The sequence below is a fragment of the Schistocerca americana genome, chromosome 3, assembly GCF_021461395.2.
Source record: "Schistocerca americana isolate TAMUIC-IGC-003095 chromosome 3, iqSchAmer2.1, whole genome shotgun sequence".
Taxonomy (NCBI): Eukaryota; Metazoa; Arthropoda; class Insecta; order Orthoptera; family Acrididae; genus Schistocerca; species Schistocerca americana.
Window position 1 is genome coordinate 331,500,650 of NC_060121.1, and position 23,087 is coordinate 331,523,736.

A 23,087-nucleotide genomic window follows, 5' to 3' on the forward strand; every position below is an offset into this window, starting at 1 on the left:
CCTAACGGGTTGAACCAGGTGTCAAACGAAGAAATGAAATACTAAGGACCTAAAAGTTTTGATTCCTTTGTACTCAGAAACGACCGGCAGAACTCAACACGCCAAAGTTCAAATGGACGCTTTAATTCACACACAACAATAAATTAGTAAGGATACATATGGAGGTCGTTTTTGATGTTTCGATACGACGCTCTCTTCATTCCCACTTCCACAGATAAACGGCGTTGAGGTCTGTCGAAATTTGTTCCAGGGTATCCTTCACTTGAGCGGTGTTTTCTGGTGTTCGAACTCTTTTTTTTTTTCGGATAAACAGGCCAACGATTTTTAATTCCTATGGAGCCTGTTTCGCGCTATTTTGTCCTTGAGGGACTAAAACTCCTGGAGGTAAAAATATTGCGGAGAAATGGTTGAACAACGGTTTAGGAGCCTGTTTTCAAAACAAATTTTCACCTTACAGATATGCAGGAGAACTTCTGTGAAGTCTGGAAGGTAGGAGAAGAGGTACTGGCAGAAGTGACGCTTTGAGGGCGGGTCAAGAGTATTGGTTTAATAACTCAGTCTGTAGAGCAATTACCCGCGAAAGGTGACGGCCCCAGGTTCTAGTCTTGGCCCAGCACACGGTTTAGATCTGCCAGGAATTTTTGTAATACATCATTCCTGCCTAAGTATCTGCACAATTCTTGTACATACCACGGATTCGTCAGGTGCTACATGCAGTGTAATTTTTTTCTCTGCCTCCTTGTAGCCACGCTAACATGGCAGTCAGCAGCACTAACTGCTAGATTTTACTTCATATATTATACCAAATTTTATAGGTGATCTGATGATAACCAACAACTTATCTACTTCATCCTCGTGCAGCAAGACTTGAAACATGGAGTATATTTAAGGTACGGGTGCGAAGTAAGATAAGATTTAACGACCCGTCGACGGCGGTGTCACTTATACAGACGGAGCACAAGTTAGGATTGGAGAAAGAATACCGGCTATCTTCTTTTGCAAAGAGACTATCCTGGCATTTGCCTTAAAGAGATTTAGGATAAGCACGCGAAAATTAAATTGGGAGGGCCAGACGGAGATTCGAACTGGCTCTATTGACAGGGGGATACCTAGTTTTGCAATAATGTACTGCCTCTGATGCAATGATGCCTTATGATGTACGTGAGAAGCTTTCGTATCAATCAAAATCACGCTACACACAAAAATGCTCAGAATGTTGGCGTGTTACAATTGCCAGGAAAGTTTCCGTTGAATTTTCGGATAAAAAAGGTTAATTAAACCTCGCAACACAAATTATATCACACTGAATTAATTTTCTCACAGTGTGTCCAAAGGCTAACTCTAAACCTTTCGTGTATTTTTATTCCATCACTTAATTGTAGCTGGAATAAATTCTGCTTTTAAATTAGTTGTATTTTTGCGCTGTTTCAAAATTAATATCATTATATAAAAATTTTCATTGTTTCAATCGTCCAAATTTTTCTTACCTATATTGTGGCCATTAAATTGTTTCCTTCCTATTCTAAGTGTTGTTACAGATCGCACTGTGACGTTTTGAAGCGAGCGTCACGAAATACGAACTTATGCAGCAGCTATACGACGAACAGTGTTCCGCTCTGCAGACCGGAAAGGAGTGCCGGAGTCCGAAAACACACGACGAACGACCTCGTTACTGCCTGCTATAGCTGGCACGTAAAAGCCGTCCACCAAGCACGCCGGCGTACAAGAGTTACTGCCCCGTTTACAGGCCAGGTGCAGTACGCGGTAACGAGCTATGATCACTCTTTCACTCGTTCGTTTGTTAGCCGTGTATTTCGGGCTCAAGGCTACTTGCTACAGAAAGTCATCGATCTGTCTGTCTTTGTTTCAGAGCAGAGCCTTGGAAACGGGTTCAATTCCAATCAAAGCATCACCCTATGAGGCAACTGAGGAGGTTACTCTAGAGTGGGCGGCCTATCCCAAATTGTGGCAAACAATGGTCAACGGGCGGCAAGAAGCGACAGGCAGTCAGCGGTGGCTGGCGACAAAACGAATCGTGGGACTGTAGGACTACATACACGAGCGACTGGTCACGTGGTGAGGAAAGGAATATCTTAGGAAGAGAAGACGCCACGAATTACATAATGTTTGTGGCATCGCCTATTATGAATTTACCCTCTGCAAAGTCGATTTTGCGCCCACTTCCATTTATTTGGCCGGACGGAGAAAATATCAAATGTTTGTAATATCAGTGTATCAGAATATTTAACCACTATTCCTAGAAAGTCTTGCTGACAAACGAAAACCAAACGAGCCCAAATTAGTAAAGGGGACTAACGCTAGACGCATTCAATGAATTCAAAAGTAATGGAGGAGTAAGAAAGAGATGGTTCAAATGGCTCTGAGCACTATGGAACTTAACATCTGAGCTCATCAGTCCCCTAGACTTAGTACTACTTAATCCTAACTAACCTAAGGACATCACACACATCCATGCCCGAGGCAGGATTCGAACCTGCGACCGTAGCGTTCGCGCGGTTCCAGACTGAAGCGCCTAGAACCGCTCGACCACCCCGGCCGGTTAAGAAAGAGAAGTGGGCAAAATATTGGATTCTGTGCTACGTATCTGGGCATCAAGTAATATGGTTGGAAAGGACATGACGGGCTACTTCTGAGATCCGCATAGATAATGTAAAAGAAATTGCTACCCGTCAAGTAGTAGTTTATTGCACATCAATGAAGCTTAGTAAAAAAAATACGAGCTTATGAATTATCGGACTAGTATGGTGACTGGATAAGGCTTCCCTTGATTGTAGGGGGAGAGGAAGGCTTGAATACAGCAAGCAGGTTCAAGTGGATGTAGGGCGCAGTAGCTATGGTTCAAATGGCTCTGAGCACTATGGGACTCAACTGCTGAGGTCATTAGTCCCCTAGAACTTAGAACTAGTTAAACCTAACTAACCTAAGGACATCACAAACATCCATGCCCGAGGCAGGATTCGAACCTGCGACCGTAGCGGTCTTGCGGTTCCAGACTGCAGCGCCTTTAACCGCACGGCCACTTCGGCCGGCCGCAGTAGCTATGCTGCAGTGAGGTAGCTTGCACAACACAGACTAGCATGAAGAGCTAGATCGAACCATTCTTCGTAATAATGACCACCACAACCAACAAAAACAACAACACATTCTTAGCCGATACAACGCAATACCTTGCTCTTACTGGGACAAAACCGTCAGACGTGAAAGTACTTTCTGCCGTACCTAAAGGTAGTGGGTTATAGGCCTATTCCTGTTTACTTGTACACACATTGACCTACTGCATAATGTCGGAATCTCTGATTCTATTCATGGGTGATACAGTCGTATATAAGAAAGTTTCAACGCCAGAAACACACAGAGAAAAAAACTGAAATTTGTGGTAAGTTTCTATGGGACCAAACTGCTGAGGTCATCGGTCCCTCGGCTTACACACTACTTAAACTAACTTACGATAAGGGCAACACACCTATGTCCGATGGAAGACTTGAACCTCCGACGGGGGAAGCCACGCGAACCGTGACAAGGCGCCTGAGACCATGCGGCAACATATAGAGAAATGCGGGGAAAACATACAAAGAAATGCGGGAAACGTGTCGACGATCGACGCTTGGTAAAATTAAATGAACAGAATATTTTGCATGAGAAGGCAAGAAGATGCTTTGTCATTATTTGTTTGATTGACGAGCAGTCACTGGAAACAGCAACAACCGTAAAATATTCATTTGTAGCGACCAGAAGTGGAATAACCAAGTAAAACAAGCTGTCTCTACACCATCGCGGAGATGATCATCAAACTGCAGTAGCATATACAACAACAAAAGCATCTGCATCACTGATAGGTTTACTATTAAAATTCCCCGGGAGTACGTTCTAAGAAGAGTTAAGCAACATGTTACTTCCTCCAACGTTCAATATACGAGATCTTCAATATAAGAATCTGAAGTTCCCCGAAAGATTTACTGACAATAATCCATCCTACACACTGTGGACCTATGATGGCCTTCGGTGACAGATCCAAAAGTAGATTCTACCACTGATCACAGTCACACTGGAGACCTCCAGGCCAGCATCATAAAAGGAGGAGCACGGCCAGTACTAGCATTTCAAACAGCAGTACAGTCCTCTTTCCAGCTAATTCGCGGTTACACGACACGTGCCAGTTGCTAGGAGAACAGGGATGTAATGTTATAAGCGGGAGACAAAAAAAAGTATGAAGATGTGACTTTATGGCTTATTTCTTAGAAGGAATGTCCTGTAACTGTTAGAAAAAATAATCCGACACGAATTCTGTCACTTTGATAACTATCAGAGATGATATGTTTCGTTTCAGTTTCTCGTCGATGTAATCCTAACGGCGTTCCTCACGCATAAGCTCGCCTTGTTTGTTACACTTGGTTGTATAAGTAGCAGGCGCTCCTGCATCCGACTGTGGCTTGTGTCTGTCAAACACGAACAGTGGGGTTTATTACAAAAAAATCATCGTACTTACCGTTTCGTACGATGTAAATTAGTGTTAAGAAAAAAATATGACAAATATGGAAACATAAATTGTCAACCGTTTGATTTGTCTGTGTACATATAATGGCGGAGACAATGACAGAATAACTTCCTCAACACGTCATTGTGACGTTTACATTATAACAACACAATACTGAAACACAGTCATAGAGGCAAAATTTGTAAAATGTACGCCATAAAAAGTAAAACAATGCTTTTCATAACTTCACAGCTGTTGGGTTCGCTAGCTCACAACCAAGGTGTCGTCTTTTGATCTCACCTCGTCCTCGGGCTATGCTTCAGACCAGTCTGTCCTCACAAATTACGTTCAAAAATATGTTTAGCTCAGTGGATCAGTGGCTTTTTGCCAGGCTATGGACTCAGACGTCTTGGGTTGAATTCATGACCTCTCCCAGTATTTTTATCTGCAACTTTCACTTCTTTCACCTCTGACGATGTTAGTTAACGTAAAAAATGTCGAGTTGGACCTGTTACTGGGCACATGTTAAACTGTAGGTCCTCCTGTAACTGGGTGGGTAAGTAAGTTAGTCCAAATTCTCTGCTTCCTTCTTGCTCCTAGAAGCGCGGTTGTCGCTGCACTGGAAAGAAACAGAGGGGAAAAAAGCGGCGAAAAGCTGTTAGCCGGGCTGTGATGCATATTCGGATGGTCCAGTTGGTAGAACGCTGCCCGCGAAAGGTGAAGATCAAGGTTAAAATAGAGACCGGTAAGTGTTTTAATCTGCTGATTACTTCACATCCAGCGTTACTCTGTGCGTAATAGCACGGATCTGGGTTTGCTAATCCGGTGTACTCGCATATCTCCTTCGTATGGCTGCATCATACATTAACAGGTGAACATCATATGGCTCACAGCAAGAGACAGATAACACAGAAAACCATAGCTTTAATTCATAATGACACGTTAGAGATTTTTTCCCTCACCCCACTCTCCCTACTTCCCTTCCGCAACAGTACAAATCCTTTTGTTATTCACTGTGTCATTACGAACGGTATCTAATGGTGAGATGGACGGATGCCGTCAATGGCATTGCTATTCTGAATCCATACGAGCTTCCATCTCTATGACTGAGATAAATTCTAAAGATTCGCTGTAAGCTATTTCGGGATACCACAGTTAAACAATTAAAAAGAAAAATGTGGTGCCCCTTATTTAGTTTCAGCCTGAGGAAATTTCCGTTGAAAGTGGGTTTCCATCACCAGCTTCCCGGGCGCTGAAACAAATATCCTACACTTTTCTTTCTTTTTCAAGCATTTTCAGAGTGCTAGCTCCACATCTCACAACAGAGTTGCAAAGAATGGAAGAAGTTATCTCCTCGTGTACTACTGCGAACATGAAAAACTGAATCTGCATTTTGGTCTTCATACTGAGTACTTATGGAGTTAACATTGGCATTCAGAACTAAAAAAACCTAGACGTATTGGGAGGTATTTATGACAATAAACAAAGTCGAAACGTATTGGATCAACATTTGCTGTACGGTAGAAGGAAACTGAACTGCAAATAGTCTAATGAAACATGCAATACATGATGGTGAAAATAAACATCTTTAAGTACTGGAACACTTTCTACAAAAATACAGACGACTAACAAGAAATTACTGGAATAGAATATGAGCACAGTCCGCACGACGTCGATATTATGCATGTAGCCTACGTCAAGAGGAATGCCAAGCAGCCTTGATCCCCAAAGAGCTGTTATGGCAGAAGGTTTGTATCCACTACAGCACGACCGAGCTTCAATTATGTTTGCTTCAGACAACGGTTACACCGCTTACTGTTGAGTCACCGCGTTGTACGTATGGAACGAAGGAGGATGTGATCAAATGTTCTTTGGAAGAGACAATCTAAGATGACAATCTGTAACATGGATTCCGCGTCTGGTAGCATTAGAATGTCCTCTTCCAACATATGTACTGGAGTTCCTGGCGACAAGAGACTACACGCTATACAAGGATATCTTTCCCTTCCTGTGCGCAGAAAAATTAAATAGTTAATACTTGCATATACCGTCAGATTAATCACTGTTAAACTGAGATAGAAGAAACTTTTACATCTGAATTTGCCTGTTAATTTACACGAGTTAATACAATTACCTATAACTGACTCTTCTAGGACCTATGCAGCAAGTATATTGGTTGTAGTATCAGTAATGTACATCTACTAATTTTCCAGTTACGTAGCGTATATCTTCCGTTGCGCTCTCTCCCCCTCTCTCTCTAAAATTGACTAAACGCAATACCACATACTGCATAATTCTGAAACTTCGTTCTACCTAGTTATATATTTCCATGTAACTGCGAAAAAATTTTGTATCCGGTCTGCCTAAGCCACACAAAAAAAAACACGCTAAAATTCTAAGAACTGAGTACCAAGGATTAAAAACTGTATATAGATGGCTGAATGGCTAGAGGCCCAAAAGCCAATAAATAACAAAAAAATCCGTTGAGTGCGAGTAGGACTCGTGCACAGTAGATTGTGTATAAACTTATTATGTACACAGATTGTTCATCCATTCTGGGAATCAGGACTCTCGATAATTTTTGCTGTTTATATCTATACTGGCAAGATATACACTACTGGCCATCAAAATTGCCACACCAAGAAGAAATGAATATGATAAACGGGTATTCATTGGACAAATATATTATACTAGAACTGACATGTGATTACATTTTCACGCAATTTGGGTGCATAGATTCTGAGAAATCAGTATCCAGAACAACCACCTCTTGCCGTAATAACGGCCATGATACGCCTGGGCATTGAGCCAAACAGAGCTTGGATGGCGTGTCCAGGTACAGCTGCCCATGCAGCTTCAACACGATACCACAGTTCATCAAGAGTAGTGACTGGCGTATTGTGACGAGCCAGTTGCTCGGCCACCATTGACCAGACGTTTTCAATTGGTTAGAGATCTGGAGAATGTGGTAGCCAGGGCAGCAATCCAACATTTTCTATATCCAGAAAGGCCCGTTCAGGACCTGCAACATGCGTTCGTGCATTATCCTACAGAAATGTAGGGTTTCGCAGGGATCGAATGAAGGGCAGAGCCACGGGTCGTAACAAATCTGAAATGTAACGTCCACTGTTCAAAGTGCCGTCAATGCGAACAAGAGTTGACCGAGACGCGTAACCAATGGCACCCCATACCATCACGCCGGATCATACGCCTGTATGGCGATGACGAACACGCTTCCAATGTGCGTCCATCACGATGTCGACAAACACGGATGCGACCATCATGATGCTGTACACAGAACCTGAATTCATCCGAAAAAATGACGCCTGTATGGCGATGACGAACACGCTTCCAATGTGCGTCCATCACGATGTCGACAAACACGGATGCGACCATCATGATGCTGTACACAGAACCTGAATTCATCCGAAAAAATGACGTTTTGCTATTCGTGCACCCAGGTTCGTCGTCGAGTACACCATCTCAGGCGCTTCTGTCTGTGATGCAGCGTCAAGGTTAACAGCACCCACGGTCTCCGAGCTGATAGTCCATGCTGCTGCAAACGTCGTCGCACTGTTCGTGCAGATGGTTGTTTTCTTGCAAACGTCCCCATCTGTTGTCTCAGGGATAGAGACGTGGCTGCACGATCCGTTACAGCCATCCGGATAAGATGCCTGTCATCTCGACTGCTAGTGATACGAGGCCGTTCGGATCCAGCACGGCGTTCCGTATTTCCCTCCTGAACCCACCGATTCCATATTCTGCTAATAGTTATTGGATCTCGACCAACGCGAGCAGCAATGTCGCGATACGATAAACCGCAATCGCAATAGGCTACAATCCGACCTTTATCAAAGTCGGAAACGTGATGGTATGCATTTCTCCTCCTTACACGAGGCATCACAACAACGTTTCACCAGGCAACGCCAGTCAACTGTTGTTTGTGTATGAGAAATCGGTTGGAAACTTTCCTCATGTCAGCACGTTGTAGGTGCCACCGGCACTAACATTGTGTGAATGCTCTGAAAAGCTAATCATTTGCAAATCACAGCATCTTCTTCCTGTCTGTTAAATTTCGCGTCTGTAGCACGTCATCTTCGTGGTGCAGCAATTTTAATGGCCAGTAGTGTATGTACCGGGAATCCCAAAATTTTCAATTCGAAGATAATTTTCGGATTTCCTTGCTTCTTGCCAAATTTCACGATTCTATGTCAATGGGAAGTAACCTATAGGTTTTGATGAGTGAGTTTTTATCAAAATATGTGACAAATAGCCGTATCTCTTAATTGCTCGCACTTACAACCTTAATTTTTTTTCCGGTGACACGGGTCCGTAGACCTTAGTATATGACAAATTTCAACTTTGCACGTATACCTGTTTCCCAGAAAAAGGGATCTAAACAGTTGGAAGAACGGACAAACAGACAGATGGATGGACAACAAAGTGATCCTGTAAGGATTCTGTTTATACTGAGGTACGGAATCCTAAAAACAGTGCTCAAGCGGGAGGTAAGTCTGAACACCATAGTGGTTTATTAGGCATGCTCCTACTGGGGTATGCCTTGCCTCCTTCCAATCTATGAATTGTCTTACCCAGTCAATGATAGGAGGAGGGACTCTCCAATCTCACATGGACTCCGAACCACACTGCAACATAGTATTTCTCACAGTAATATGGTTCAAATAGCTCTGAGCACTATGGGACTTAACTTCTGAGGTCATCAGTCCCCTAGAACTTAGAACTACTTAAACCCAACTAACCTAAGGACATCACACACATCCACGCCCAAGGCGATTCGAACCTGCGACCGTAGCGGCCGCGCAGTTCCTGACTGTAGCGCCTAGAACCGCTCGGCCTGCCCGGCCGGCTCACAGATATAAATCATTGCCAGAGCTGATAGAAGCTATTAGTGACAAAAACATTTCGGATCGATGGGGCATTAATTAATTAATTAAAGGTTTTCTGTAGCTATCATATTATGCACTATGAATACAAAGTGGTATTTCAGCTATCACGTCAACTGCACGCACAATTATAACATAGGAACCACGTAAGTGAACAATTAATAACATTCACAGTAAAAGTTTGGGTAAAATGGTCACGGGTAACAGTCCCCCAATGGATTAGCAAAGGTTTCTTTCTCAAGTACAACTGCAATAGATAAAAATCACAAATTCTTCGATTTATATGAAACTGTAAGGATGAGCGCCTGACATGTTTAATTGAAGTATCTTTATTTTCAACTGTTCTAATGACTTCATCTGGTCCTCAACGGACCCTGGGCCATGAGTTCTGACCTCTTTTTCCCGAGAGACGAAGCTTAGTGATCTAAGTTCTCCACAGGAGTTATTTTATAGTGGTCCTCTACCAAATCTCTTTGGAATCGTTAACAGTGCCTGACTACCGAGTTTATACCCACACAGGTCTAAGTGGAGCATCAACGCGTTACGTGCAAGTAGGCGGACTAAACCAGTACATGTGTTTCGGAAAATGGGAAATACGATTCCCTATTCGGCCTGCTACTGCATTCTGACTGACGGCGGCAACTGCATAGCGGAAGAACCGAAGATGAAAGGAACAGACAAAAAACACGAACGTTTTTCACGGTTCAGTAGAGCGTAACGAAACCAGAAGCGGTCACTAACACAAAGAGGCTCTGCACAATTTCAGCCGTCACCGCGGAGGCTGATCAAGCAAAACGACGCAACCTTGAGATGTCACGTGTCTCGATATATTTAATGCACGATCAGTCACACATGATCCGAGCGGCAGTTTTCGAAAGAGCTCACACGCACGTGTTCCATGGAGGGAACACAGTCACAGGGTCATCCAATGGAAATATGATCTACTACAAATAATATAAACTGACACCGATTGAGCAACACTTAGGAGACGAACAACGCAATTTACGAGTAACAAAGGAGAAGGAAAAGACAGAATCTAAAACACGTGTAAATACTGTAAATCATCCGCGCGGTGGCCGAATGGGTGTCAGACTACAAATTCAGCGGTCCAAGGTTCAATCCTCGATCGTTTCTTTCACCTCTAAGAACCCTTTGAGTAGTATCGTAGCTTATCGATACTAAGACCACCACGACGGTGTTATAACCGGCGGGGACCTGGGGATCAGTCTTTTAGTCGAGACTACTTCTGTGTCGCTAGTTGGTGATGAACGTTACACCGAGTTGTTGAAAGCTGGCTCTACCGGCAAACATTCAGTGTACTTAGATGAACAACCGTGTCGGGCATCTGCTTATAGCTAGCCACAGCTGCCGCAAATAGTCAACATCGTAGTACTTCTTCACCCACAGGTTGACACAATACATTTATTTAAAGTGCACTTGTGTCAACTAAACTTGTGCTCGCCTGTCCAGATCCCTTTGGCCACCTCCCACCCACTTATCATTAGCAACGAGGACACAGCATTTGGTTCCTCGAAACATAGTGGCTGTCGAGTAGCATAATAACACTTTGTATGTACAAAAAACGTTGCAACTTGGTTCGCTGTCCACGTTTAACTGTAGGTTCGCCTGCAACTAGCTGAATAAGTCAACAGAAAGTTACGTGGAAAACAAAGTTCCATCGACTGCAACTGGACAAATCCCAAAACATCCATGTTAATTATTAAATGAAAAATTAGAATCGAGATCAAGAGAGAAAAAAAACACAGTACCTTGAATGCTCTACTAAAAGTACTCTTTTATACAGATTGGAAGAAACCTTTTTCCAAGAAATAAACAGGGTTGTAATACAGTGATGTGACGATAGGAGTCATACTAAATTTAATCGAAAATCAAAGCACGGAAACTGAGTAATGGCATTAGGACAGAAGCAGAGGAAACAAGTGTTAGACAAGGAAGTCAACTGGATCTACTTGCTCGCAGAATATAGAATAAAAATTGTGAAAAATGCGGCAAAGAGGATTAAAATTCACGGTACACTAATAAAATACTTTAGATATCTTGATGATAACAGAATAGTACCATATTTGAAAAAGCATGTTGCTATTAAGCTTTCGTTAAATGTAACAAACAAACAAAGGCCAAGGGGACAGAAACAAAATTTCATCGTTGCAGGGGGGGGTGGGGAGGCTATATTTCAGTAAAATTTTAGCCCTTAATTTTAGCCCTTAATTTTAGTCCATAATTTTTGTTTGCCTAAATATGTACGAGTATTAAACACGCAATGTCTGCACGAAGCTTGCAAATGTTACTAGAACATGGTTCGTCTAGTACGTTGTCGTTTAGAGTTTTTGTCCACTTCTGAGTATGGACGATGAATAAAAGTACTTCAAGAAACATTCGTACATTTAGGGATATGTAAGTGAATTATTTAATGTAAGGAACATGTTTTCTCCACGAATTTTCTTCAATAGCCCTGACTCAATACGAAAAAGTTAGTCCTACAAATAGTGGACAGTACTGCAACAAATGACAGAATCATTTTTTTAAAGACGGAGCTGTTCAATACGTGAACTGTCACAGTCACCGCATATTGAACAGAGAATCTATTATGAACTCTCGCACTTGCTCTGGCATCGCAGGAGGCTGGCGTACCACTTCAGCGGCTGGCAATCCAAGCAATATTTGCGAGTTACGCGAAGGTAGCTCCTCGTACCATCCCGTAAATTGTCCATTTAGTCTTTTCTCCCGTCAGAGCTGGCCAAGGAACAGGACCACCTAAAACCTTTATATCATAGCCGAAACTGTACACCACAATACCCCACAGACCACGCCCATCCTCATGAAAGCACAAAAGCCTGTGAAATATCAGCGACAAATCTCCCACAAATTATGGAAGGTTATGTGCGTGAGGACTTACTGTAGATGTCTCCATTCAGTCTCCCAGAAAACACGTGTTTTCCAAAATGACCCATTGGTGAGCATGGAGTAGTTATAACAAGGTAATTAGAAACGTTCCTGGTTCGACATGCACCCTGTACACAAAGTGGCATTGGGGACCTGGAAATCGTGTCTTTAACTACCATGTCAACTGCACTTAAAGTGGAGTTACGTAACTGAACAATCAGAAACACTTAAAAAAACAAAAAAACAAAAAAAAAAAATCACATGGCTCTGAGCACTATGGGATTTGACTTCTGAGGTTATCAGTCCCTTAGAACTTAGAACTACTTAAACCTAACTAACCTAAGGACACCACACACATCCATGCCCGAGGCAGGATTCGAACCTGCGACCCTAGCGGTCGCGCGGTCCAGACTGTAGCGCCTAGAACCGCTCGGCCACCCCGGCCGGCGAAATATTAACAGTAAAGGTTTGGGTGAAATAGCCATGGATAATAAAAGTAATGTAAACTTTGTCCCCTTCGTTAGATAGTTTCCTTTCGCTAGGAACCGAGTCAGTCAGTCGATACTCCCTTCACTAACTGAAACAAAATACTCTGTATATCCATCTTTTCATAAGAGTAGATGGTTGCGGGACTCGGCTGTTCGATACAGGATGTCAAATTAAACACCTTGCAGCCGTACAGTTTCCAGACTTATTTTATTTGGCTACCAGTTTCGGTGATTTACAACACCATCTTCAGGTCCCTGACCGACGTGTAGGAAGGTGCCACCTTGGTTGTGATAAAAAAAAAAAAAAGGCCAGCAAAATCAGAAGTTTACTAATACCACTATTGCTGACCCCTGTTTTTATCACATCCAAAGTGGCACCTTCCCACATGTTGGTCAGGTACCTGAAAATGGTGTAGTAAATCACCGAAACTGGTAGTTAAATAAAATAAGTTTGGAAACTGGACTGCTGAAAGGTGTTTAATTTGACATCCTGAAACAAAATACTGTTAGACGAAACGAGCATCGGAGACAGGGAGCGAAATAATTTCCGATGAAATTGACGGATTTGTGCTCTGTCGACATCGCCCGAAATCGTTTAAGGAAATGATGTGGTAATGCTTTACGTCCTTCATGGGATTTATTATCCAAAGGAACAGGCTCACCTGTCGCGCATACAACGCCAACTGCTGCTTACGTTGTGGTCAACAGGCTTTACTGAAAGGAAAGAGCATACTGCCGACAAACAATCTGCGGTCACCCGGTGCGAGTACTCCTAAATTCCGCATTCTTTTTGCACGCTGCGCAAGTTTTTAATCTACTTCTCAAGCATACAAAGTGCTGGGACTCTGCAATGCTCAGATAAAACAACGCCCGTTGTTGACAGCTGGGAACAAAGCAAAAGATTGTCTCTGACATGATCCCTTATAAGGCCAGAGTAACCAGACTTTCACGTGGCCAGAATAGAGGCTATGCGAAGCACAAAAGAACAGTTGTTCTTGAGGGTCAACGTTTTATCTGAGTTACGCAAGCTGAGAATGACCCAGTGGTAACGCACAACTTGCTGCAAGCCGAAAGCGTGGAGTGACCGTAAGAAGTATAATTAACCCAAAGAGTGTGCATGTGGTTGTATACACTGTCAAAACAACATAAAAACACAGCTGAGGATAGCGAGCCAAGCAAATAAGTCGTAATGCAAAGAGTGTGGAAATATAAATTTATGCTGTTGTGGCATTCAGTCCGAATACTGTTTTGATGCAGCTTCCACGCTAAAGTATCTTAAGCAAATTTCTTCATCTCTGCATGAATACTGCAACCTAAACCACTGAAAACTGCTTACAGAAGTGAAGCTATGCACGCCCTCTACAATGTTCCTACCCTCACTTCCTTCCATTATCAAACTGATGATGCGCTGATGCCTCACTATGTGTCAGTTAACCGATCCCTTCTTTTAGTCAAGCTGTGCTACGACTTTCTTTTCTCCCCATTTCGATTCTGTACTTTCTCATTCGTTATTCGAACTACTGAAATATGCTCACAATTTTTTTATACTGTATTTAGCATATTTCGTGACAGTACCTTTTCCGCGAAATGTTTACAAGGCGATATTTGTCTTGGCTTCAGTCGTCTAGTGGAAGTATGACTCCACAATGCAGTTTCGTCGGCTGCAGAAATGACCTGGTTCAATGCGTTTGCCTCATTTTTGGTGCTTCAAATACCATTTCTTCGAATGTGGTTTCTTCTTAACGTTTATATAAAAAAAAGTAGTAACATAATTCATTTTTTCCTCTTCACTAGCAAATATTTATAACGGCGACCTGCACATTGTTCTACCGTCAACACACCCCAAGAGTTCACTGCCGACTGACTACAGTCAAAGACAACTCCAGCGTCAAAGACATTTTACACAACACACAAGTTTCCACTTGTAATCAGTCTATTTGATATTCTTCGTCACATCTACTAATAGTAATCAATATGCTGTCACTCTCAAAAATATAAGTAAATTAGCATAAAATAAGGCAAATTACAATTTAAAAAAATTCTGACAAAAATATAAGAAAACATTTACAACTTCCCTCATTAAATTTGGTATCGATAAATCCAGTAGAAAATAACACATCTCCCAGATCCATTACACTACCCATCTGACCTTCGACATTATTCTGTAGCACCACATTTCAAAATCTTCTGTTCTCGTCTTTTTTGAAAAGTTCGTCATCCACGCTTCACTTCCGTACATGTTTCACAAGACTGTCTAAAACAACATGTAAGCGAAAGACCCAACCACCGAACCACGAGGGCTGCCCGCCAACTCCCTCATTTCACGAACTACAAACCGCTCCAATACACTTTCATCCAATCGGAATCAGGAGCCGAATGTAGGCATTCTCATTCGTCATTTCCTGCAGCTTCTCACAGCGCTTCTGTAGTGAGCTGCTTATCCTCCAATGGATGTTGGAAACACTGGCCGATCTGAAGAAATACTTGGCCTTAAAATCCGCCTACTCTGCTCCGGTCACCACTCCCTGCAGCCGGAAACTGATTGAGGCGACTACAAGACCAAGCAGCTCCAGCGCAAAAGAGTGGTCAAGAAATTACATTACTACTCACCAAATATTGCAAGCTTCCAATAATTAAATATCGCCAGCTGGTATTTTCTGTGATCTGTGAAGGAGTCTGATTCTGTAGATCATATTACACCCTTATAAAAAGAGTGTATTGTGGAATAGATGGCTTTACAAACAGCTGTTTTCAATCGTATTTCACAAACATAATGCAAAAACGTTTATGCTGAATAATCTAGACAATGTGGGAAGGAGCATATATTTTTGTGACTGGAAAGAAATCACGAAGTAAGTCCCACAGCCTCTACCCCTATTTCGTATATAAGTGAATAACCTTCCAATTAACTTTCATCAAGCAGAATTAGCACTTTTTGCAGTCGGTACTGATGCTAAAGAAAATCCCAGTAGAGAGAGAGAGAGAGAGAGAGAGAGAGAGAGAGAGAGAGAGAGAGAGCGCAACAGAAGAAATTTTTAATTATGTTTTTCGAAGAATTATTACGTGGTTCTCTGAATTTGGATTCTCTTAATTTTGGGAAACAAACACTAAATTAATAGTCACGCAAAAAATTGATGCAGAATATGAACAGGAGTCGATAAATAGGGTAGAATGTCCCCAATACTTGGGTGTACATATTGGTGAAAACTTGTATTGGGAAAAAAAAACCATCACTGAACTGCTCAGCTATTGTTGGTCTCCGTGTAAGTGCTAGTCTTGGAAACAAAGAATCAACCTCCTTAATAATTTTACACATTTTGACTCAATAATGTTTTAGGGGTAGCCGGCACGGTAGCTCAGCGTGTTCGGTCAGAGGATTAGCTGCCCCCTGTAATAAAAAAAACTGAGTTAATAGATCAAAAACGAACTTAAAAGGCTGTCTTACGACGTCCGCCCCGATCAGATTCAACGAACAAAATGAGATAAAAAAAAAAGATGGTCAGCGCGACAGAATGTCAATCCTAAGGGTCCGGGTTCGATTCCCGGCTGGGTTGGAGATTTTCTCCGCTCAGGGACTGGGTGTTGTGTTGTCCTAATCATCATCATTTCATCCACACCGACGCGCAATTCGCCGATGTAGCTTCAAATCGAAAGACTTGCACCCGGCGAACGGTCTACCCGAGGGAGGCCCTAGTCACACGACATTTTATTTACAGTTTATAGATTCGCTAGTGAAATTCGTTATATACAATCAATCACAATTTCAGAACGACAGCGATGTATTACCCTACAGCAAGCACAAGAATAATTGTTTTGTAAACAAAAACCGCCTTTTCTTGCTGAACTGTGTTTTATTTCTCCCAGATGCGCTTTGCTTTTTTATTTTATGGTATCGTCAGTGAGATCTAGAACGATACAGTTTTGTTCCGTTAGATTACAAAACAGTCCACGTCTCGTTCTTTTTAACGTAAATAAGGATTACTTACAGTTCTTCGCGTTTTTGGTTGCGTTTCGGTTTCCTCTCAGCTGGTCACTTGCTGGAGTTCGCGCTGTATCTTCATTTACGAAACATAATCATAACTGAAGATATAGTGCGACCTCCAGCATGTGACCAGATGAGAGGAAACGCAGATGCCAACAAAAAACGCGAAGAACTGTAAGTAATCACTTTTTAACGTAAAAAACGAGATGTGCAATGTTTTATAATCTACAATAACTCATATCAAAACAAAACTATCATTCTAGATCTCACTGAAGATGCCTTCAACAAAAAAAAAGCCGGCCGGAGTGGCCGAGCGGTTAAAGGCGCTACAGTCTGGAACCGCACGACCGCTACGGTCGCAGGTTCGAATCCTGCCTCCGGCATGGATGTGTGTGATGTCCTTAGGTTAGTTACGTTTAAGTAGTTCTAAGTTCTAGGGGACTTATGACCACAGCAGTTGAGTCCCATAGTGCTCAGAGCCATTTGAACCATTTTTTTGAACTAAAAAAAGGCGAAACACGTTTGGGAGAAATAAAACACAGTTCAGCACGAAAAGGTGATTTTTATTTACAAAACAAATAACTTACAACACTTGACGAGAAAATGCTACTTATTAATCATTATTAAAGCTATCAGTGGCTCAGAAAGGAGTTAAACATGCTTAAAAATGTTTTGATCATTTGCCGAATAGCATAAAATGTCTGACAGTAGTAAAGCAAGTTTTCAATCTAAAGTAAAATCACTTCTCCTTGGCAACCCCCAAAAACAATCTAGTTTGAAGTGTAGATGCAAGAAAAGGGCTGAAAAGTAATATGTTCTCCAATGCCAAATTTAGGCATGTATGCGGTTTAGGAAGTTGTCAATGGCCAGTATGTAGCCACCCACTGAAACTCATTATGCATCTGCGTTCTGTGAAGAAGCTCGTTCCAAATCTTTTTGATAACAAACTCGTGAAATGAGCTATGGAACGTGTAACTGACTAACCAGTGCCTGACAATCAATGTGAAGCGCGACCTAAACATGGTCGGTTGTCAATGTAGAGTGTTGCCGTTCTCTGAGACATGTAGAACAGCCAATAGTAGCGTTAATGTTGTTCGTGTTTAGTATTTTTACCAGGGCTGCATCCTCATGTGTCACCTCTCATTCGACAGTAACGTGGTGCCATTGTTCAACTGGAAAATGCTCGTCCCGACATGGCTGATGTGCCTATGCACTGTCTGTGCGATGTTGAGGTACGCCCGTGGCCAGAAACGTTCCCATATGTGTCTTCGACAGAACTTGTGTGGGACCAGACACGCAACCTCCTTCCCACTGCCAGTGGGTCAGCTTGCCCCAGGAGAGGATACAATGACTGTGTCACCTCTGCCAACGAATCAGTGCAGAGTGGGAGTGCAACGTGATACCGATAAGTGGTCTCAAATTGCCATGTTCTTTCTAAATTTGAGTCGATTTTGTAATCACTGAAATAACATCACAAACCCTTTCAACCTGTGGAGTTTTGTTTCGCAATCTGGATGCTTAACGCTTGTTGCCTGGAAATGTAGTTCTAGAGGACTATTTCAGCGTTTGGAGTCCTTATCAAGTTTGCACGACAACAGAAATCGAATGAATTCGCAGACGCGTTGCCACGATTGTAACGAGTCTGTACAGCCCATAACAAAAGCTAACAACTGTGCTCGGGAGCGTAAATGGTAATCTCAGAAAGGCAGGAAATGGTTTTCTAGAGAAAACGTGTTTGATAATTCAGGAAAATGATATTGGAAGAAGGTTCTGCAGCAGCTCCTGCTGCGTCCCTGATATTTTTCGCATGGGAATGATAAAACGATAAAGAGAGATAAGGGAGCGTAAAGAACCATATAGACCCTTGCTCAAGGTGACGATGGCGGTATTATCACATGACAAGGTATAAAAAGGCAGTGCACTGGCAGAGATGGCATTTATACTCAGGTGATTCAGAATGCGGAATGGTGGTTGAAGCTAGACGCATGGGACATTCAATTTTCGAAATTGTTAGGGAAATCAGTATTTCGAGATCCGCAATGTCAAGAGTGTGCCGAAATTAACAAATTTCAGGCATTACCTCCCACCACGGACAACGCAGTGGGGCCGATGGCCTTCACTTAAAAACGGACAGCAGCGGCGTTCGCGAAGAGTTGTCGGTGCTAACAGACAAGCAACCCTGCGTGATATAACCGCAAAAATGAATGTGGGTCGTACGACAAACGTATCGGTTAGGGCAGTGCGGCGAAATTTAGCTTTAGTGGACTATCGCTGCAGACGACCGAAGTGAGTGCCTTTGCTAACAGCACGACATCGTCTGCAGCGCCTCTCCTGGGGTCGTGACCATATCAATTGAACCCTAGACAACTGGAATGGCGTAGCCTGGCCAGATGAGTCCCGATTTCAGTTGGTAAGAGCTGATGGTAGGGTTCGAGTGTGGCGCAGACCTATCTTGTCAACAAGGTCCTGTGCAATTTTGCAGTAGTTCCACAACGGTGTTAGCTGTGCGTACTTGGAATCGTCTGGATCATCTGGTTCAGTTGCACCGATTGCTGACTGGAAACTGTTAGTCTGGGCTCCTCGGAGATCATTTGCAGCCGTTCCATCGACTTGATATTCCCACATAACGACGGAATTTTTTATGGATGATGATGCGTCATGTCATCGGGCCAAAAATGTTTTGTGATTGGTTTGAAAGAACATTCTGGACAATTAGAGCGAATTTTCTGCAATCCATCGAATATTTACTGGACACAATCGAGAGGTCAGTTCGTGCACAAAATCCTGCATCCACAACATTTTCGCGGTTATGGACGGCTATAAATGCAGCATGGCTCAATATTTCTGCTGGGGGATTCCAAAGACTTCATAGTCCGTGCCATGTCGAGTTGCTGCACTAAGCTGAGTAAAAGCAGGTCCGGCACGATTTAGGAGGTATCTCATGACTGTTGTCACCTCAGTGTAGTCAACAGTGATACCAGGTACCCTCACTAACAAGGAGACGGCACGACCGTGGGGTCGGGGATTTGCCCGAAATTTTGTGTGGTGAAAAAGGACCCCTAACACCTCACGTGGTTAAAATATTAGGACGCACTACCCGGAAAATCCCGTGAAAAATCGATCCAAAGAAATTTTCTTAGGTGCCTTATGAGTATAAAATGTTAGCCCATTCCCGAGCCGCCGTCTGGCCTGGATGCTTAGGGCGCGGACTTTTACGCCAGAGGTCTCGGGTTCGATTCCTCCTCCAGCACTTTTTTTCCTCTTCTGTTTCATTTTCTACGGTTATTCCACCAATTATTCAGAAAGATTCCCAAACCTACATTATCTTTAGCAAATTAGTTACATTATTGAATAAAAAGTATTTTCTTTTTGTCCAACAACACAATTTATGGCGGTGGGTTTTCCATTTTTCATTTAAAGTATATGAGGAGCAACATTAGGTTTTTAATCAGAATAACAAAGTCGATTGGGAAGCATTCAATTATTTTTATATATATAATAATTATAAACAAGAACCGCAGTGGTAATCATCGTAAAAACAAACAAAGCAAATAATTTTTGCGACATCTGCCGCAGCATATAAAAGCGGATTTTTTACAATCACAGGGCGTTTGCAATAAATCTGTACAAAAACATGCCCCATTAACATTTACGAAAAATTTTGAGGCAAACCAGGCATATTGAATCATGTCTCGGGATATTGGTGACGATAACTGATGGTGAATTATAGAATGAATTTTTATACAATCTTCCGCGAATTAATTTCACGGTTCTCCTGTAACAATGCGCTGCAATTTTGCAAGCAACAGAAAAAAAAGTGCCGGAGGAGGAATCGAATCCGAGACCTCTGGCGTAAGAGTCCGAGCGCTAACCATGTAGGCGAGACGGCGGCTCGGCAATGGACTAACATCTTATACTCATACGGCACCGAAGAAACTTTGGAACGATTTTTCTCGGGATTTTCCGAGTAGTGCGTCCTAATATGTTAACCACGTGAGACGTTAGGGGTCCTCTTTCACCACACACAATTTCGGACAAATCCCCTACCCGAATGTCGTGCCGTCTCCTTGTAAGTCGCGTACAGTGACTGCCGAGTACGTAGGTGTAGAACATATGCTTTGAGTACGGTGGCATGTGTTAACTGCAGCACAACACTGGCCAGCTGCCGTGAGTCGGTGAGTCGTCCGCTCCCCACGGTGAGCCGGCAGAGTGGGACAGGCGCGGCGTGGCCAGATAGCCAGCAGGAGGCGGAGGCTGTGGCTGTTGCTGTTCCTGTGGGCGGGTCAATACGCCGGCTCGGCAGGCCAGCCCCAGCCTCTGTGGCGCACTGCGGTGCGGCTCACGCGGCCGTGCCCCACGAACTGAGTGGGCCAAGCAGACAGAGTCATCCTCCACAACAAGCTGTGGCTGCTGGTCCACAAGGTTTCCGAATAACACGCAACAGTGGCACCATCAGAAGGCTACGCGTGTAGAAGCTCACGCAGAAATACAGCAAGAACGGGAACAATGAAGGGCGCTTACAGTTTGTCGCGTCTACGATGAATAAAATATGAAAATGCAGCAAATAGAGCAGGCAAAACGGATACAAGCGTCTAAAAGGAAGTTTCACACACAAGTGCAAGACAGCAAAGAGAGAATGGCCAAAGGAGAAAAACAAGGCTCCAGAAGGCCTAATATAGGTGTCGTCTATAGGAAAACTGAAGAGACCTTTGGACAAAATACAGAAGCACTTTTATCGATACTGAACGGTCGGATGGCTAGCCATTACTAAGCAAAGAAGAGAAGGCTGTGGTGTGGAATGAGTATATAAAAAAACTGCACCAGGGGAAATATGAACTTGAATGAGTATACAGAAAGGCTATACAACGGGAAACAAAAGTCAAGGCAATATTACACTGCACGAAAGATTTATGGGAACACGTGTAGCCGGCCGTTGTGGCCGAGCGGTTCTAGGCGCTTCAGTCTGGAACCGCATGACCGCTACGGTCGCAGGTTCGAATCCTGCCTCGGGCATGGATGTGTCTGATGTCCTTAGGTTAGTAAGGTTAAAGTAGATCTAACTTCTAGGGGACTGATGATCTCCCATAGTGCTCAGAGCCATTTGAACCATTTGGAACCCATGTATCAACGTTCGGTATGTTAAAACTATCTTGACACAGGCCGAACCTGTGGTCTTACTGCATGGCTTGAATCTTCGCTTTCAATATGAGCAACAATTAAAATCATTCGTCATTTATATTAATTGGCTGTGTTACGCATTACAGAGTCAGGTGACATCTCAGAAGGAAGTGAGAAGTTTTCTATGTTTTCTAGTGAGGTACACAGATGGAAGTTGTCATTTGTGGACGTTGTATTCAACCGACCACATGCTATAGCGGGAAAGGCCAGTACACAAAGAGGTCGCCGACGAATTGCAGCCCCACATGAAGACTGATATCTAGCCATGTCTGCATTGCGACGCCGCTCGTATACTGCTAGGGAGCACAGCGTGACGATCTCAGAATGGTCCCTGAAGCCGTTGTGGCCGATCAGACTGCAATGAGTAAATTACGAGAAAGGTGCTTACGATCCAGACATCATCTTAGAGCATCCCGCTTGACACGACATCTTGCAGTTCGCCCTCATTTCTGTCGTTCCCACGTCAAATGCCAACTTCGCCACTGGCGACACGTGTTACTGACAGATGGGTCCAGATATCCTCAGACACAAGGTGATGGCCGTGTTCGTGTGGGGAGGACCATGGTGCGCGGTATCTGCCAAATGTTGTTCAGGAAACCGACAGATTTCCTATGTTCTATGATGACGTGCGCAGTAAATCGAACAGACGCGGCTGGACCATGTGGCGGCTGCTGCATACGATGGTGTCCCAGAATTCCTTTTAATGGCAGGCAGCATGCGGCGCGCGTCAGCCTAGACGCTGAAGTAATGGGTTGGCCGACGGTGAGTCCCGTCCTGAACCCCGCCGTGCCTATGTGGAACATGCTTAACAGATGTGTTCGTGGTCGTCCTGTTCCACCAGTGATCTCTCATGGGCTCTCGTTGAATAATCGGAACTGATACAACCAGGTGCTCTCCATAGGCCTCGTATACGGAGCTTGCCACGTCGGTGATCGAACGGTTACGGAGGGGGTACACATTATTAAAGTTCTCAAAGGCCAATGAAAAGCCTCAGAATGCCGGGATGAATGATTGTTTCCGTTCTGTTTTCTGTCATTTCAGTTCTTTTTATGTAACGATCGAGCATGTAATGTATTTTTGTTATGAACTTTGTGAAAGATAAAATTTAAAACGTCCTACTTCTCAATTATTGCTCT

At 43.2% G+C, this 23,087-nt stretch overlaps 1 protein-coding gene and 1 non-coding gene across 2 annotated transcripts in view; one reads left to right on the forward strand and one right to left on the reverse strand.

Moving 5' to 3' along the window:
* LOC124606066 overlaps positions 1 to 23,087 on the reverse strand; it is a gene marked incomplete at its 5' end in the record, with an annotated part of 619,082 nt that overhangs the window by 149,529 nt on the left and 446,466 nt on the right. The gene's annotated exons all lie outside the window — the stretch shown is intronic.
* Positions 17,073 to 17,156, forward strand: Trnas-gga. The gene is given in 2 exon segments: positions 17,073 to 17,112; positions 17,122 to 17,156. It is a non-coding gene; the product is annotated as a tRNA-Ser (tRNA).